This window comes from Scardinius erythrophthalmus, assembly GCF_964197995.2.
Source record: "Scardinius erythrophthalmus genome assembly, chromosome: 9".
Lineage (NCBI taxonomy): Eukaryota > Metazoa > Chordata > Actinopteri > Cypriniformes > Leuciscidae > Scardinius > Scardinius erythrophthalmus.
In genome coordinates, this window is record NC_138229.1 from 32,228,864 (window position 1) to 32,240,219 (window position 11,356).

Consider the following 11,356-nt stretch of genomic DNA (forward strand, 5'->3'; position numbering starts at 1 on the left):
GCGTCTTTTTCAAGATGCCATTCCAATCCGTGCGTTTCTGGGTGCGGTGGGGATCTGTCCCCCTCTGACAGTCACGATAGGTGCATCACATGTTTGGGCTTACAGCAGATTAATAATATCTGCGAGGATTTCCAGTCCGGATTTAGACCATACCGTAGTACCGAGACGGCTCTCGTTAGAGTCACAAATGATTTGCTCTTATCATCCGATCATGGTTGTATCTCTCTATTAGTGTTACTCGATCTTAGTGCTGCATTTGACACCATTGACCACAACGTTCTTTTAAATAGACTCGAACATTATGTTGGCATTAGTGGAATCGCACTAGCATGGTTTAAATCATACTTATCTGACCGTTATCAGTTTGTAGCAGTAAATGATGAGATGTCTCATCGATCACAAGTTCAGTATGGCGTACCACAAGGCTCAGTACTAGGACCGCTGCTGTTCACTCTGTACATGCTACCGTTAGGAGATATCATTAGGAAGCATGGCATTAGCTTTCACTGTTATGCTGACAATACTCAGCTGTATATTTCTTCAAAACCTAACGAAACTTATCAATTCACAAAATTAACGAAATGCATAGCTGATATAAAAAATTGGATGAATTGAAGGGGGATCCTCGTCTCCCCTCTAAGGCCTGTAAGTTCTCGTCCGTCCTTACGGGCAAGGCTTACAAAGTCTGTGGGCAAGCCGCTTCTTCTCTGCATGCCATGGTGCTGCTTAAGATCCAAACACTCATGAACATGCAAAAGGGTAGCCCAGACCGTGAGCTCATGGGTGAGCTTCGCACTTCAACCGACCTCGCCCTCCGGGGCACGAAGGTTGCAGCTCGTGCGATTGGTCTGGCGATGTCCACCTTAGTGGTCCAGGAGCGCCATCTCAGGCTCAACCTGGCAGATATGAGGGATTCGGACAAAGTTCGATTCCTGGACTCCTCCATTTCACAGGTTGGGCTATTCGGCGACAGAGTGGAGAACTTCGCCCAACAGTTCTCTGCTGCCCAGAAGCAGACGGAGGCCATCCGGCACATCCTGCACTGGCAGCCCGCTGCTGCCTCCACAAGAGGAACGTGTCCGGTCGGTGCTAGACAGAAGTGAGAAGGGGTCCTACTGAAACTTTTCAGAGGCTCCTGGGGCATATGGTAGACGCAGCTGCAAAAAGGTCGGCTTCCTCCATATGAAGACCGCTTCAGCACTGGCTTCGTGACCGAGTCCCGAGGTAGCCGTGGCCGAGCGGCACACTCCGTGTGACAAACACCCGGCCTGCCGCCAAACTCTCAGACGTGTTCAGGCCTTTTGTTTCTCCAGGCCAGATGCCCCTAGAACAAGTACCTACCAACACCAGCTGAGGGGCCACGTATAACGGGCATGCAGTAACGGGGGTCTGGGCGAGCCTCCAACTGCATTGGCATCCATTGCCTCGAGTTACTAGCAGTACACCTTGCTTGATGCCGCAGCTCAGTACAGCGACCGTTGAGCTCCGCTTCCCTCGCATGTCGCAACTCGCCCGCCACCTCCTCCTATGGAGTCAGAAGCTTCTGAGGTCGCATCATCCACTTTAAGTTTTGGCCAGCTCAATCGTGCCGCCGATGAGGCCTCACGACAGCCTGTGGCTGAGGAGAGTGGAGACTTCATCCTGTGTGCCGGTGTGCCAGAGCATTATCTCTTGAACCTCTGCCCTGTTCTAGAAAGGGGTCAGGAGCAGCAGCTCATTTGCATTTAAAGTGCGTTTTTGCTCACCCCCCAAAATGGCAATTTTAACATTCTATAAAATTCTGATCTATAGGGTATTTTGAGCTAAAACTTCACATACTATTGTAGGGACATTAGATACTTATTTTACATCTTGTAAAAAGGGGCATAATAGGTTCCCTTTAAAGCGCTTGAACCCCAATAATTGCTGCTTGCAGCAATATTTTATTTATTTATTTATTTGAGCTTATAATGTTGAATTAAAATGGAATAATTAGATTTTTGGTAAAATTACACATTCTGTCTCAGTGTTTTTTTTTTTTTTTTTATATATATATATACAATGTAAAACTATATACATAAAAGCTCCAATGTTACTTTGTTCCCAATGTTTTTAAAATATATTTTGTGTTCCGCACAGGAAAGATAAATGAGTAAATGATGCTAGAATTATTTTGGGGGGGTGGACTATCCCTTTAAGAAATAGTGAGAGGCACCCCAAAACACACTGGATAGAGGGTCTAGATGTCCAGACTGCTGCCCTCACGTTCCTAGAGAGAGAGCCACCCTGATGAGCCATTAAATCATCGATAGTGATTTAACATGCGAGCAGTGATCCAACACAGACACAGGCACTATCCCATGCTGTGGAATCTGGACAGACAATCCGCTAATATGACGGGAAGCGCTTTGTTATGCCTCTTCAGAAACCATACGCTGCACTTAACCTCATCAAGCACTCAGTCCACATTATCTGCCACAAACGGTACATAAAATGTATGACATATTATATGCGGTTAGTTGCACCAGACTGCATGCTAAAACCATTATCTGTTTGATGGAGAATTTTGATTGCCATATTACCGAAGTCTACTAATGCACATGCGCTGTGGCTACCTGACACCAAAAACATCCAAAAGATCTGGAGAAGTAAGCAAGCTTTCTGGAGTTTCAAACATGCGTTAACGTATTGGCTCTTTGTTGCATGTGGGACTGCATACTGATTAAATAATCTGGTTTGTAAATAGAGCCTGTTTTTAATGCGTCCCTGTTTTTCCACGTCTGGATCTTATTGGGATTTGCTGATACCTTTTCCAGGTTTCCCCAGTTTAATATCCCACCACACCTCTCCCTCAAGACCCTTTTCGTATCCCACAATATCCTGGGCCTTGTATCTCTGCGTGGCTACTCTGAAGAGCACCTCTAAATTTTAGGCTTTGCTGAATAGATTTATAGAAGAATGTTGACAATTTCTCAAAAAGCATCCAGTGCTACCAGAGCTCTCCATCTGTGGCAAAGGCATCCAAATTTCCATCACATACTTGCTTGCACTGCTGCTGTGATAAATCTGAAATTCTGGAGCTGGCAAAATAAGCCCAGTATGGCTTGGTCCCATTGTAATGTCTTAAGCATGTTTTCTTGAGGGACTGCAGCAGCCCTGACGCTAGTTTGGCCATTGTGTGTCATGGAGATTAGCTGTGGACATGTTGGCTTTTGAAGTGGAGTCAAGGTTGCCAAAAAGCTGAAAATGAGGCGCGTCTCTGCTAGACTCATCCGGTAGCCTTGCCGCTAAATGAGCACAGTGCACGTTCCGCTCTCCAATGGCCTTTATCACTAATGGACCAGCACAAAGCACCCAGTGTGAAGCCATCAGAGCCTCTCCCATTAGCATGAATGCTCAAACCAGATCAGGCTAAATCTAAAATGAATGACCCTCACCTTGAATAAACATCATCCTCATAATGGTGTGGGAACGTAATGCAAAAGTACAAATGAAAAGAGGATGGGATGGATATCGCTAACAACTATCTTGTTCATTAGCACTCTGGCTAACAGGCCAAGTCATACACTGTAAATAAAATAAAATAAAATATGTGACTGTTTGCAGTTGAGTTAACAATACCATTATTTTGGCTAAAACAGCAAATGCATATTTGCATTTATGCATCTTTAAACAGATAGTTTTTTTAGTTTTTATCCAAAACAAGTTTGATTCAAGATATATTTTACATGTTTCCTTGGAACTAAACCTATGCCAGTTTTACATTTTTAGATTAATTAACATGCTTAATGCAATGATTTTTAAAACACCAAATCTGATACTGTATGATTTTTCATTCTTCTTTCTAGAAACTGGTCGGTAATTATAAAATGAACTGTTTAATTATAGGTTTGTGTAAGAAAAAAACTTCAGGTTTTATACAACAAACATTAAACATTAAGGGATGTAGAATATGGTCATGCAGAATAAGAATAAGACATTAATATGTGCTTTATAAGTACTAATAAACAGCCACTATCCTAGTAATATCGATGCTAATAAGCAAGTAGCTAAAAGTGAGAATTGGACCCTAAACTAAAGTGTTACAGGAAGAGGGTCCCTTGGAAAAGGTCCATCATATTTGGAAAGAGTTCTAACTTTTAATTGACACAAAGAATTTTGCAACAATCCTCATACATGCTATATTGACTCAGTATAATGTTAAAAAAAAGTTGTTAAACTAATTTGATTATTTTAGACCAAATATTCTTATGTGATGAAATGATGACCTGGATGATGACATCACTGTTTCACCAGAGATGAACTGAACTCGTTTAAAAAAAATATGAATTTTACATAGTTACTGGACAGAACTGAATAAACACTGAAAAGACTTCAACTGAATAATGATTGTTCACTGTTTTCTTTTTAGAATTGTAGTCTGTTTTTTCCTGATGATCCCTGTAAAGCTGATTTGAAACCATCTATTTTGTATAAATCACTATATAAATAAACTAAAGGTGGCTTGATGTGTCATACTGTGTCAACATTTCTGAGCATTGATGTTCTAAACAGTGTATGGAGCTACAGTTACCATTCAGAAAAATAAATCCTCACCTATATGTATGCCACTTAACGCTCCATAGTCCACATCCTCTGGCCATAGAGTGAAAGCAGGGTGTAGAGAGAAAGGACAAAAGTGCACTCTAATCAAATAATGATAAATGTGAAATGAAGTCAGGGCAACCCTTAATCAAGAAGTGGTGAAAGAAAGGGGTAATTTGCAATGTTACTGTTTTTTACACATGATGTAAACAAAGACAAAAATACCAGCAAATTAGAGTTGGGTTACGGTTATGTGATTATGTGCTGAAAAGGATGAAAAATTACCTTCCATGTTGTCTGTTCAGTGTGAGTGAGAGGGCAAGAGAGAGAGAGACAGAGAGAGTTGATCAGAAGTTGCACTCACAACTAAGAAATAGTTTTTAGAAAAAAATTGATTTTGACAATCTGTAGAAGTTTCTGATGTTGAGGAAATACATTTTCATTCTGAGATTACACAGACATAGCTATTTGCCAACGAAAGAAGCTGCACTTAAATATATCAAAAGGCTTAGCACTTCATTAATCAATCTTACTGTATAATCAGTGAGCGTATGATGTCAAATTTTACTGCCAAAATTTGTACCATCATGATCGCAGAGTTACACAGCACCCTCACAGTTAGTTCACTGGCCAGCTCTAATCGATTGGCTGACTAGATACAACTTCCAGGAGAAAGAGCAAATGGGGTCAATAAGCTTAAGCAGGTTTTAAAAAATATTCAGTTAGTTAGTTTTATATTACATTATATTATAATATATTTCATATCTGCCCCTAAAAATAAAATATAATGTACTATAATAATAATTTACCTATTGCTTTGTTTCACATTGCAGCTTTTAGGGTTAATCAAACTTCATACTACATGAGATTATAGGAACATCACAGAGGGCATTCCTTTAAAAACTCTAAACACCTCTCCTCATCTCTACTCTTTCATTTGGTGGCTTTAGAATGTAAACGAGATGACAAGGGTTTTTTGATGGATGTACCATAAATTGAAAAAAGAAAGGAAAATGAAATTATTTTGGAAGAGAACCTGCATGTCCATCATGCTGTGGTCAGAGTGGATTTTCGGAATAGTAAATGCAGTTTTTTGTGACCAAGCTCAACTTGTCCTAACCATGTCCTCACCTGCGGTTCATTGGGGAATGATTGTGTTTCATGCTTTTACAGAGCCAGTAAAAATGCTGGTGCTGTCTTGAGTTTAACGTGGCATTTTGGTAACCTTCTGCTCCGACCTAAGCTCTGTGTTTGAGTGTGTTATAGGGGAGGCCGTAAAGTGACCTCGTCGATCATCGCCGGGTGAGGACTCGGAGTCGCAGAGCAGCTGTCACTCTCCTCGCATCCAACCCACAGATGGAGCTTTTATTGGGAAGGCTGTTGCTTTGAACAGACCTACAATGGCTTTTCAAGATGAAATCAAGCTGTTCCAGATCCATCTATTGGCTTCTCCCTTTTCCACCCCGCTTTAATTCCCTCAACAATTTATACTGCAGCTAAATGAAGACTTTACTCAGTGACAACTACATGTTTTGGTGGACAGCATCACTGTGACTCTCACTGAACTGATGAGAGTGTCAGCATATTGAGTTTTGATCTAGTTCTGATGTAATGTTCAGGTATTACTCATTACCTGCATTACTCATTCCTTGATGTTATACTTGTTTATAGAGCCAAGCTGTAATAACAAATGCAGCATATTATAAAATAGTTCAAAAGCTACCGGAAGTTTCCCTGTGCAAATTTTAGTAAGGAAAGATTTTTAGATGCAAATGAATTTCATTTGAATTATGGAAATATTAATATTCATGGGTTTTATTTATACAACAGCCGTGCGCGAGTCTAGTTCTGGCGGACGAGTGACCTCTGACCTGACGTATGACGTAGGATGTAAGAGTAGCGTAAGCTTAGGTGTTAGAGTATATGGCTGGGCAACAAACTCAAGCTCCTCTTCTCTTATACCGAAATCCTCATTATTCGACTTCTAATTTGTGACCGGTGTTTTATTTTGTTTTGCTCTATCCTCTGTGCTTCCGCGTTTGTCAATATCAAGCATATTCATAGTTCACTCGTCCGTCCGACACATCAAAAATGCAAAATTAGCATAAAAAATGTAAAAATTGCATCAAAAATACAAAAAAAATGAATTGCTTCGCTTCAGAAGGCCTTTAGCTGTATGGATTACTTTTGATGGATGGATGAGCTTTTTTGGGCTTCAAAATCTCAGGCTCTACTCACTCCCATTATAAAGCTTGGACGAGCCAGGATATGTTTTTTATATAACTCCGACTGGTTTTGGCTGAAAGAAGAAAGTAATATACACCTTGGATGGCTTGAGGGTGAGTAAATTATGCGAAAATTTTCATTTCATTTTTGGGTGAACTAGCCCTTTAATAAAACATCCTGTTAACACATGCAGGAGGTCACCAGTGACCCCTTTCTATGTTTAGTGTAATTTACAGTAATGCATTTAACCAATGTATACTAATTAAATCTTGACAAAATACACATCAAATATTATTCCAAAAATAGTATTATATTACTACATAAATATAATGTATTTATTAATATTTTTGTCAAATTATATTTATTACATTACTGTAAAATAAATATTCAATAATATTACAATAAAACTGAAAGAACAGCTTTGAGATTCTGTATGTAGTTAGTAGACAATATTTTTTTACTCAGGTTTTTATTCCAAATCTGGAGAAGTGTCATGTCTTCCTGTCTTCCAACACATCATCATCTTTACTTAGTCCATCCTGATGTCTTAAGCAATACAAGATGGACTAAGATTGTTCTGAACAGGGTGTCTGCAATCTTTCCATAGCTCAGTATGAATGTGTTCGCACGTAGTAAAAGATTTTTTAATATGTCCGGCAGAACCACTGTGATTTACAGCAGTTCCTCAGACTTTATCAGGTCATTTATTCAGCTCATGTCTCCAGAGAGCAGCTCCAGGAAGATGCCTGGCACCCTTAGACATGCTCTCATCTCTGACTGACACTAACAGTCTTTGTAGTGATCTTAAGTGTGACATCACTCCATTTCCACAATCATTTCCACATCACTCTCTAGTCTAACACAATGTAAAGGATGTTGAGTCTGTCCTTTGTTTATATATTTCATCCAGCAAGAGCTCAAAAATAGAAAACACATGCTAGGCTTATAGGCTATTTGTTTATTTGATATTAAGCAGCAATTTAGATTGTGTGTTCATCCCTGCCCACACTACATCACAGGTGGGGATACACACAATCTTTATGTTGTTTGTTTGGAAGCGGAGCGAAGCATGCACAGTCAGCGCTCGAGGGTGCTGGCTGTGTACATTGTAAACAGCTTCCACTACAGACTGAGGCACTGGGTGAGGCACCGATGCTGCAAATATCCAGCTCTGAGGAGTTGGATGTTGAGAGCATCAAGGCAGGAGAGCTTGAGGACTTGCCACCTCATTCTCCAGCCTATGAGGATCTGATGGAGGTTGTGACTCATGCTGTTGCCAGACTGAACATTGACTGGCCAGCTGAGAAGCAGGACGTTCATCCCAAAAGTAAACGAGACGAACGCTTCCTGCCCTGATGAGCATAGCCTTTTTTCGTTGGGGCCTTCCATTTTTTCCCGATCTCCACACTGTGTCCAGATTGTCTAAGAAACCGGTCTCCTATCGAGTTCACAGTGCACCAACAATAGTTGGCCACAAAGAGCACGGATATGGGCCGATGCCTAAGGTGGAAGAGACGCTAGCCAGCTATCTCTCCCCAGATTGCATCATCCCTAAAGGCTTTGACACTTCTCACCAAGCAAGTCGGAACTACTTCAGCTTTGGTGGGCAAAGCATATTGAGCGTCTGGTCAGGCTTCAGCTTGCTTACACACCATGAGCTTGCTGCAAGCCTACCAGGCAGATTTGTTAGGAGACCTGGATGAGGGCGAGGGAATTGGGCCTGACGCAGTCACAGCGTTGTGTTGGGCCACAGATATTTCTTTCCGGGACACCAAGGAGACGGCTAGGTCCATTGGTCATGCTATGGCAGCCCTGGAGAGGCATTTATGGTTGAATCTCAGTGCCATCAAAGAGAAAGATAAGAGCCTCCTTATGGTTGCCCCGCTATCACCTCCTGGCCTCTTCGGCGACTCTGTCAACACAGTTGAAGAGAATTTCCAGGAGGACAGCAAACAGGCGGTGGCATTCCAAAAGCTCTCCCCCCGCCACTCTTAGGACTATGGGACTGCTGAGTAGGAGCAGCCCCAAACATCGAAAGCAAGCTCCTCACACCATGCCACACAAAAACAGAGCGCTGCTACCCGAAGGGCCCATACAATGTGTTGGCACATTAAAATGTTGGGGTTAAGGTTAAACGCCAAGAAGAGTGTGCTTTCTCCAGCACAGAGGACCACTTTTCTAGGCATGGTGTGGGATTTGGTTACGATGCAAAAACGACTTTCCCCTGCACGCATTGAATCAGTCGGGTCAACTGTAAACCGAGTAAAGCTAGGCCAGTCACTCACTGTGAAACAGTTTCAGAGACTGTTGGGTTTGATGGCAGCAGCGTTCAAAGTGATACTTTTTGGCCTGTTGTACATGAGACCCCTACAGTGGTGGCTAAGGACAAGGGGGTTTTCCCCAAAGGGCAATCCTTTTCGCATGATCAAGGTCACTGGGCGATCCTTACGTGCCTTGGTTATTTGGAAGAAACCCTAGGCCAAAGTCCCGTGTTGGGAGCTCCTTGTTGCAAGATGCTAACTACGGATGCTTCCCTCGCGGGTTGGGGAGTGATTCTAGAGGGTTGCTGGCATCTCTCCTGGCATATCAATCGCCTGGAAATAAAGGCTGTCTTTCTTGCTCTCAAGAATTTTTCTCCAAGATCTCAAGGGTTCAGTCAGGCAACACAATGGTGGATGCCAACATAAATCACCGGTGTGGTTTGCGCCCACATCCACTCCGCAAACTGGCATACCAAATCCTCCTGTGTTCGTAGGGAAAGCTGATTTCACTCAGCTTACATCCCTGGGTGCCATAACCAGGGAGCAGACATCATGTTGAGACAGGGGCTGAGGCCAGGCGAATGGAGGGTGCTCAGCCAGGCACTAATGGATCTGTCTGCGTCTCGGAGATGTCTTACTGTCCACTCTGGTTCTCCCTCACGCATATAGCTTCTCTGGGACTGGATGCTATGGTTCAGACATGGCCGAGGCTACGTCTCTGAACACTTTCCCCCTGATCGTTCTGCTTCCGGGAGTTCTGGAGAGAGTTCGCCGGTACAAGGTCCGTCTCACCTTGATTGACCGGGCAGAGTGTGGTTCTTGGATCTTGTGTCTCTCTTCAATGGCTCTCCTTGGGAGATTCCGATCAGGACTTACCGCTCAATACTTCACCCCCGCCCAGAACTGTGGAAGCTGAGGGGGCCCAGCTCATAGATTCTGGTCACTCAACTGAGGTTGTTGAGACCATCCTTCACACTAGAGCTGCCCTGTTGGTACAGTGCTGGAGTTCCTGCAGGAGCGATTGGCTGCGGGGTTATCCCCATCCACTTTAAAGGTATATGTGGTGGCCATAGCTATTTACCACATTCCTTTGGGTGGAATGTCTTTAGGCAGATACCCTTTTGTAACATGTTTTGTAACAGTATGCACTAGGGTACCGATCTGGCCTTGGCCTGTCCCTGGCTCCCTTTGAGACTACAGAAGAGGTTCAATTCAAGTTTCTGACTCTCAAGAAGTTGTTCCTCTTAGCTATCACTTGTCTTAAAAGGATAGGAGATTTGCAAGCTCTCTAATTTGCCCAAATTAAATAGTCAAATTAAATGTTTTAATTGTGCTGTCAGGTCTGCCCTCCTTCTACAGTATTATCATTTTCATCCATCTTGTAGGTGTCCTGGGATCTAAGATACACTTAACTTTATACCAATCTTTCATTTGAAATTCATGTGTCTAGTATCTGTAAAACTGCATTTTTCCATCTTAAAAATATATCTAAATTACGCCATATGCTCTCATTGACAAATGCAGAACAATTAGTTCATGCGTTCATGACCTCAAGGCTAGATAATTGTAATGCTCTACTGGGTGGTTGCCCTGCACACTTAATAAACAAACTACAGCTGGTTCAAAACGCAGCAGCTCGAGTTCTTACCAGAACCAGGAAGTATGACCATATTAGCCCAGTTCTGTCAACACTGCATTGGCTCCCTATTAAACATCGCATCAATTTTAAAATATTGCTGATTACTTACAAAGCACTAAATGGTTTAGCTCCGCAGTACTTGAGCGAGCTCTTAACACATTATAGTCCTTCACGTCTATTGCGATCTCAAAATTCCGACCAGTTAATAATACCTAGAATATCAAAATCGACTGCTGGCTGTAGATCCTTTTCCTATTTAGCGTCAAAACTTTGGAACAGTCTTCCTACCATTGTCCGGGAAGCAGACACACTCTGTCAGTTCAAAGCTAGATTAAAGACACATCTCTTTGACCTAGCATTCACATAATACATTCTTCTATAATTCAATGTTAGGCTGCATAGATTAGGTCAGCTGGAACCGGGAACACTTCCCATAAATCCTGATGTACTCGTTACATCATGAGAAGAATGGCATCTATGCTAATTTTAGTGTCTTTGTTTATCCCGAGGTTTTCCCGCAGCCTGCCGGATCCAGGCCGGATCCAGATCTGATGAAGGACCTTCTCCTAGACCCGATGACAACGCAGTACTGAAGTGCCAACTAGTCTCTCCCTATGGAGGATCCCTTTACCACTCTACAGATAAAGCGTCATCGGGAAAACTCAAT